We start from the raw sequence: 6,851 nt of genomic DNA, 5'->3' as shown, positions 1-6,851 counted from the left end.
GTGGGAGTTACAGGAATCCTTGTGCAGGAGATCAAGCTTGTCTTCAAGATAATCAGCAAAGAAGACCACCTGGAAGATGCATGCTGTGTTTCCAGAATGTCAGATGCTACTGTGTCTCTCTTCCTTGAGGTTCCCAGGTTCCTCTTGGCTGTGGAGTCAAACAGGTTGCAGGTTCTTACTATGTTATGGACTACAGAGAGAGGACTATTGGCCCTGTAGCTATCAGAGGAGACATCTACGAGCACAGTCAGCAGCCTGTCCAGGAACAGGACAGAAGAATTGACTAGCTGCAACTTGGGCCCAGGTCTGTGGGACCCAGGTCTGTGCTACCCAGAGATCTCTATCTGCCAAGGTTAACACTATTCAAATGAATAACTGTAGGAAAGGCTGGAGTAACCTGGAGTTCTGAGAACTATATCCTTGCTGGCAATACTCTGAGTTTTAGCATGCTCTATTTGGTACTTTTGGATCTTCTGAGGTCTCTATACCTGACCTTGCCCATAGTTCCAGCAGTTCAAACAACTGTTTTGTACTCATCCATTCATCTGTTGATGCTGGAGATTAAACCCAAGTCCTGGAAGATCAGGTCTCTCTGTCATTTCTACATTTTTAGAAGCCGCATCCCAGCACTTCCTGCATATTCAAAGTAATTTTACTTCTTAGGTATTTCATAGTGTTGAAGACCAAATAATTATAGTTTCAAAATTAAACTTAAGTCATTTAGCATTTAAGAAGATGTTTTAGATCTAAAAAGATATTTTTACATTAATATTGTAAATTAGGATAAAAATTAAGATAGAAATTGATTTAGATATAGAAGTCTAAACTCTCCAGGATAGACTAGATAATAAAATGCTTTCTCCTAAATTGCCAAATACAAGCAGACTGTTCATTTTGAATATAATTCATTCATAATAATTTTCATAAATATTTCATAATAGTTTCTATTGTATGTTGCTTATTATTATTAGAGAAAACTTTTTATTTAGACAAAAAGGGAGAATTGATGAGGCTTGGTATTTATTATATTTTTTAATACTAAATATTGACCCATAAGGCCTAGTTGTCCCCAGGGACAAGAGAATCTTCAGGTACACAGTGATGCTATGAAAATTTGCTTCCCAAGTTATACCTGATTGGTGAATAAAGATGCCTATAACCAATAGCCGACACAAGAGAGATAGGTAAGTATTGGTTTCCTGGGTTTGGAGTCTGAAGAGATTACACAGAAGGAATGAGAGTGAGATGGAGAGAGAAGAGACACCAAGGGGTAGGTGAGTTATGTGAGTTTTGAGAATGTGCCCATTGCTCTATTAAGGCTCATTAAAAATATATAGGTTGTCTATTATCTGGAAACTGATAAACGGTGGGGCAGAAACTCCAATTTGAGATTAAAAAAATCATTTCAACAGTACACACAAATGCACACACATGCACATTCACACATGCACATCTACATATGCACATCCACATTCACACACACAGACATACAGACACACAGACACACACACACACACACACACAAATACCACCAACAAAATAACAAGAAATAACAACCACTGACCATCACTATCTCTTAAAATCAATGGACTCAATTCCCCAATAAAAAGACAGAAGCTAACAGAATGCATATGAAAATAAGAACTGTTATTCTTGTAAGAAACACATCTCAACAATAAAGATTGACATTACTTCAGAGTATAGGGTTAGAAAACAGCTTTCCCAGCAAACAAACCCAAGGACCAGGCTGAAGTAGTCATTCTAATACCTAATAAAATAGACTTTCAACCAAAAATAATCAAAAGAGACAGGGAAGGACACTTCACTTCATCAAAGGAAAAATCTACCAAGATTATATTCTCAATTCTGAACATCTATGCCCCAAATAAGGGCATCCACATTTGTGAAAGAAACACTGCTAAAGTTAAATTGCGCATTGAATCCCATACAACAATAGTGGGAGACTTCAACACTCTACTCTCACCAATCAATTGTTCATCCAGACAAAAACAAAACAGAAATAATGAAACAGAGGTAAGGAATCAAATAAACCTAGCAGATCTATAAAATATTTCACCCAAACACAAAAGAATATACCTTCTTCTCAGCACCTCATAAATTATTCTCCAAAATTGACTAGATAGTCTGTCAAAAAGTAATCCTGAAAAAAGAAAATTGAAATAACACCTTGCATCTTATCAGACCATTATGGATTAAAACTGTGAAATGGAAACTTAAGGGTTCTTTGGAAAGTAAGTTGTGTTGAATGATGTTTTTCCGGGGCAAGCATCTGAAGGAACATTTCACTGAAGCAGACACGGGTGAAACAATATTTTGCTAAAGCAAGCAAATAGCAACACACATATATTGGTCTGCCTTACATTGCAGAGTTGAGATCCATTTGTTGGGATTTCATAGAGACAAATGCACCCCAAAACTTCTGACATTATGCTGTGGCTTCTTGCCACTTCCTTGGACTCAGGCTGATTGGAAGAGTGATGTCACTTGATACAAACTCATGTGGAGTTTTTCTAAGTCAGACTCTTGTGTGCTGGAAGACAGGTGGCAAGGAAAGACCTGTGGAGGACACGTGACGATTGGTGAGAGTATACATAGGACTCCGTGGCTGTGAGCTGAGCTTGCCTGGCTTATAGAGCTAGCTGTACATCACTTGTTGGTTTTGAGTCTTTGCTGCTCTTCAGAGAGAAGACTTGCTGCTCTTCTTTGAGTCTTTGTTGAGAAAGGCATATCAGAGAACTTCTGGCATCCCTGCTGATGTAATTCCCTCCTGCTGACTCATACCAATTTGGCTGAGGCATGGGTGTTCCTGTTAGGTTGTGCCACCACTGCTGCTATCCTGACACTACTGAAATGGACTGCTGCTGTATCCATGAAGTGTTTGCTAGTGGATTAGGCTACTGCTGCTGACCTGTGAACTGAGCTGTTCATTTCCTGACAATGCAGATGGGATTTGCTCCAAAGAACCATTTCTAAACAGGTCCACTTTCCCCATATCCTTACTTTTCCACTACCTTTGGGTGATGGTGGGATAGAAGGGAGGTTATAGCATTGAATAACTATGATTAAAAGGAAGCTTTGAAAAATTAAAGCAAGAAAGCTGGGCATCAACAATAACAAAACACCAGAATGCCTCCACTCTAATGGAAACCAAGCAACTCTGTACTCAATGATCTCTTGGTCAGGGAGAAATTAAGGACTTTCTAGAATTTACTAAAAGTAAAGTACAACGTAACTAAATTTATCACACAATGTGCTAAGATGACAGTTCACAGCACAAAGTTTCTCCACAAAGAAATTAGAAAGTTCTCATACCAGCAATTTAAAGTACACTTGAAAATTCTAGAAAAACAGAAGCAACCATACCAAAGAGGAGTAGACTGCAGGAAATAGTCAAAATCAGGGCTGAAATTTCCCAATTAGGAACAAAGAAAACCAGCCAAGGAATCAACAAAACAAAAAGCTGGTTCTTTAAGAAAATCAACAAAATAGACAAACAGTCAAAGTAGCCAAAACAAAGAGAAATAGTATCCAAATAAAATCAGAATTGAAAAGCACAAGATAACAACAATGAGGAAATTCAAAGACTGACTACATTTTTACTACAAAAGCCTGTACGCCACAAAATTTGAAAAATTTCAAGAAATGGATGATTTTCTAGACAGGTACAACTTACCAAATTTAAATCAAGAGCAGGCAAACTATGTAAACAGGTGTATAAGCACTAAGGAAATAGAAGCAGTCTCCCAACCAAAAAAACCTCACACCCCTAACTTTTTTTTTTTTGATTTTTGACAAAGAAGGCAAAAACAAACAATGGAAAAAAGGAAAGCATATTTAACAAATGATGCTGGTCTAACTGGATGTCTATATGGAGAAAAATGCAGGTAGACCCATAGCTATCACCCTGAAAAAAACTGAAGTCGATGTAGATCAAAGACCTCAACATAAAACCAGATACACTAAATCTAATAGAACAGAAAGTGAGGAATAGCTTTGAACTCATTGGCACAGGAGTCAACTTCCTGAAAAGAATACCAATGGCTCAGGCTCTATGATCAACAACTGATAATTGGAACCTCATGAAACTGCAAAGTTCTTGTAAGGCAAAGCACACTGTCAACAGAACAAAATGGCAGCCAACTGGGAAAGGAACTTTACCAACCCTACATCTGACAGAGAGCTAATAGCCAAAATTTATAAAGAACTCAAGGAGTAAAAAACAACAACCCAAATAACCCAATTCAAAATGGGGTTCAGAGCTAAAAGAAAATTCTCAGTAGAAGAATCTCAAATCGCCAAGAAACACTTTTAGAATGTTCAAAGTCTTTAGACATCAGGGGAATATAAATCAAAATGACTCTGAGATTCCATCTTACACTAGTCAGAATGGCTATGATCAAAAACTCAACTGTCAGAGCATGCTAGGGAGGATGTGGAGCAAGGGGGACACAACTCCATTGCTTCTGGGAGTGCAAACTTGTGCAGCCACTTTGGAAAACAATTCGGTGTTTTCTCAGAAAATTGGGGATAGTTTGATCTCAAGTTCCATCTATACAACTAATGGGCATATACGCAAAAGATGTTCCATGACACTGCCGGGACACTTGCTCAACAATGTCCATTATAGCTTTAGTAATAATAGCCAAAAAACTGGAAACAACCTAGATGCCCTTCAACTGTAGAAAGGAAAAAGAAAATGTGGTATATCTACACAATAAAATACTATTTGTATATTAAAAACAAAGACATCAATCCTCACTCTTGGACTGGAGAACCTGTTGAATGACTGAGCGAGTTTGGTCAGATGGTGTCTCAACATTGGAGCTCCAGTAAGTGGGGTGCAGTGAAGGACACCATGGAAACTGGAGCATGTGCAAAGGAAAGTAAAGAAGATTTGGGTGAAAACACCTTGTAGAAGGACAAGACGGCAGGAGATCTGAGTCACCACACTCACATCACACTCAGTCCCAAGGAGACCTGCCTGGACCGGGTTCTCTCCTCTCACCTGGCATTGCTGGCAGAGAGCCGACAGACTGGTACCCCATGTGAGGACCCCCTCCCTTGATGAAAATACACTGACTGGGCAATTGGTCTGTGGGGTACAAAAAGCTTAAAGGGGAAATTTCCCACTGAGGAACTCTGAGACCAGTTTACTAGAACACTGCTCTGGGATTACAGGAACACTGACCATAAATTGGCCTGTGCTGGGTTGTGTAATTCTGCCGTAGAAAGGTGGATTGTGGATTTGACTCCTGAGATTGGAGGTGAGACCAGCATCTTCTCTATGGCAACTGAGAAGGCAGGTACAGCTAGGAGCACAGGGAACGCTGGAGTAGCAGAACAGCTGGGACAGGGTCTGTCCAGGCGCCACCTGCACCCAGGAGTTGGGAAGTGCCAGCGCTCTGTGCCAGGAGAAAGTCGGTTAGCCAGGGGTGCTGAGGCCGACTTGCAGGCCCAAGGAGGGGCAAGCACCAGCCAGAGACAGCAGGATCAAACTAACACCAGATATAACTAGATGGCAAAAGGTAAATGTAGGAACGTTATTAGCAGAAATCATGGCAATGTGGCACCATCCAAATCCAATTCTCCCACAACAGCAAGTCACGAATACCCCAACACACTGGAAAAGCAAGATTTGGATTTAAAAATCAAGCTCATAATACTGATAGAGGGCTTCAAGATGGGCATAAATAACTCCCTGAAAGAAATACAGGAGAACACAGGTAAACAGGTTGAACCCCTTAAAGAATTACAGGAAAGCACAACAAAACTGGTGAAGGAATTGAACAAAACCATCCAGTATATAAAAATGAATGTGGAAACAATAAAGAAATCACAAAGGGAAACAACTCTGGACATAGAAAACCTAGGAAAGAAGTCAAAAGTCATGGATGCAAACATTAACAAGAGAATACAACAGATAGAATAGAGAATCTCAGATGCAGAAGATACCATAAAAAGCACTGACACAGCAGTCAAAGAAAATGCAAAATGCAAAATTCTCCTAATCCAAAACATCCCGGAAATCCAGGACAAAATGAAAATACCAAACCTAAGGATTATAGGTATAGAAGAGAGTGAAGATTTCCAACTTAAAGGGCCAGTAAATGTCTTCAATAAAATTATGGAAGAAAGCGTCCCTAACCTAACAAAAGAGATGCCCATGAACATAAAAGAGGCCTACAGAATGCCAAATAGATTGGACCAGAAAAGAAATTCCACCTGTTATATAATCATTAAAACACAAAATGTACCAAACAAAGAAAGAATATTAAAAGCAGTAAGGGATAAATGTCAAATAATATATAAAGGGAGACCTACCAGAATTACACCAGACTTCTCACCAGAGACTATGAAAGCCAGAAGATCCTGGGTAGATGTAATACAGACCCTAAGGGAACACAAATGCCAACCCAGGCTACTATACCCAGGAAACTCCCAATTACCATAGATGGAGAAACCAAGGTATTCCATTAGAAAAACAAATTTACACAATATCTTTCCACAAATATAGCCCTTCAAAGGATAATGAATGGGAAACACCTATAAAATGAGGGAAACTATACACTAGAAAAAGCAAGAGATTAATCTTCTTTTAACAAACCAAAAAGAAGAGAGCCACACAAACATAACTCCACCTCTAATAACAAAAATAACAGGAAGCAACAATCACTTCTCCTTAATATCTCTTAATGTCAATGCACTCAATTCTCCAATAAAAAGATGTAAGACTAACAGACTGGCTACATAAGCATGGCCCAACATTTTGCTGCATACAGGAAACCCGCCTCAGGCACAAAGACAGACACTATCTCAGAGTGAAAGGCTGG

The sequence above is a fragment of the Apodemus sylvaticus genome, chromosome 1 (assembly GCF_947179515.1).
Source record: "Apodemus sylvaticus chromosome 1, mApoSyl1.1, whole genome shotgun sequence".
Lineage (NCBI taxonomy): Eukaryota > Metazoa > Chordata > Mammalia > Rodentia > Muridae > Apodemus > Apodemus sylvaticus.
The sequence above is the reverse complement of the archived record's forward strand: the minus strand, read 5'-3'. Positions refer to the sequence as shown.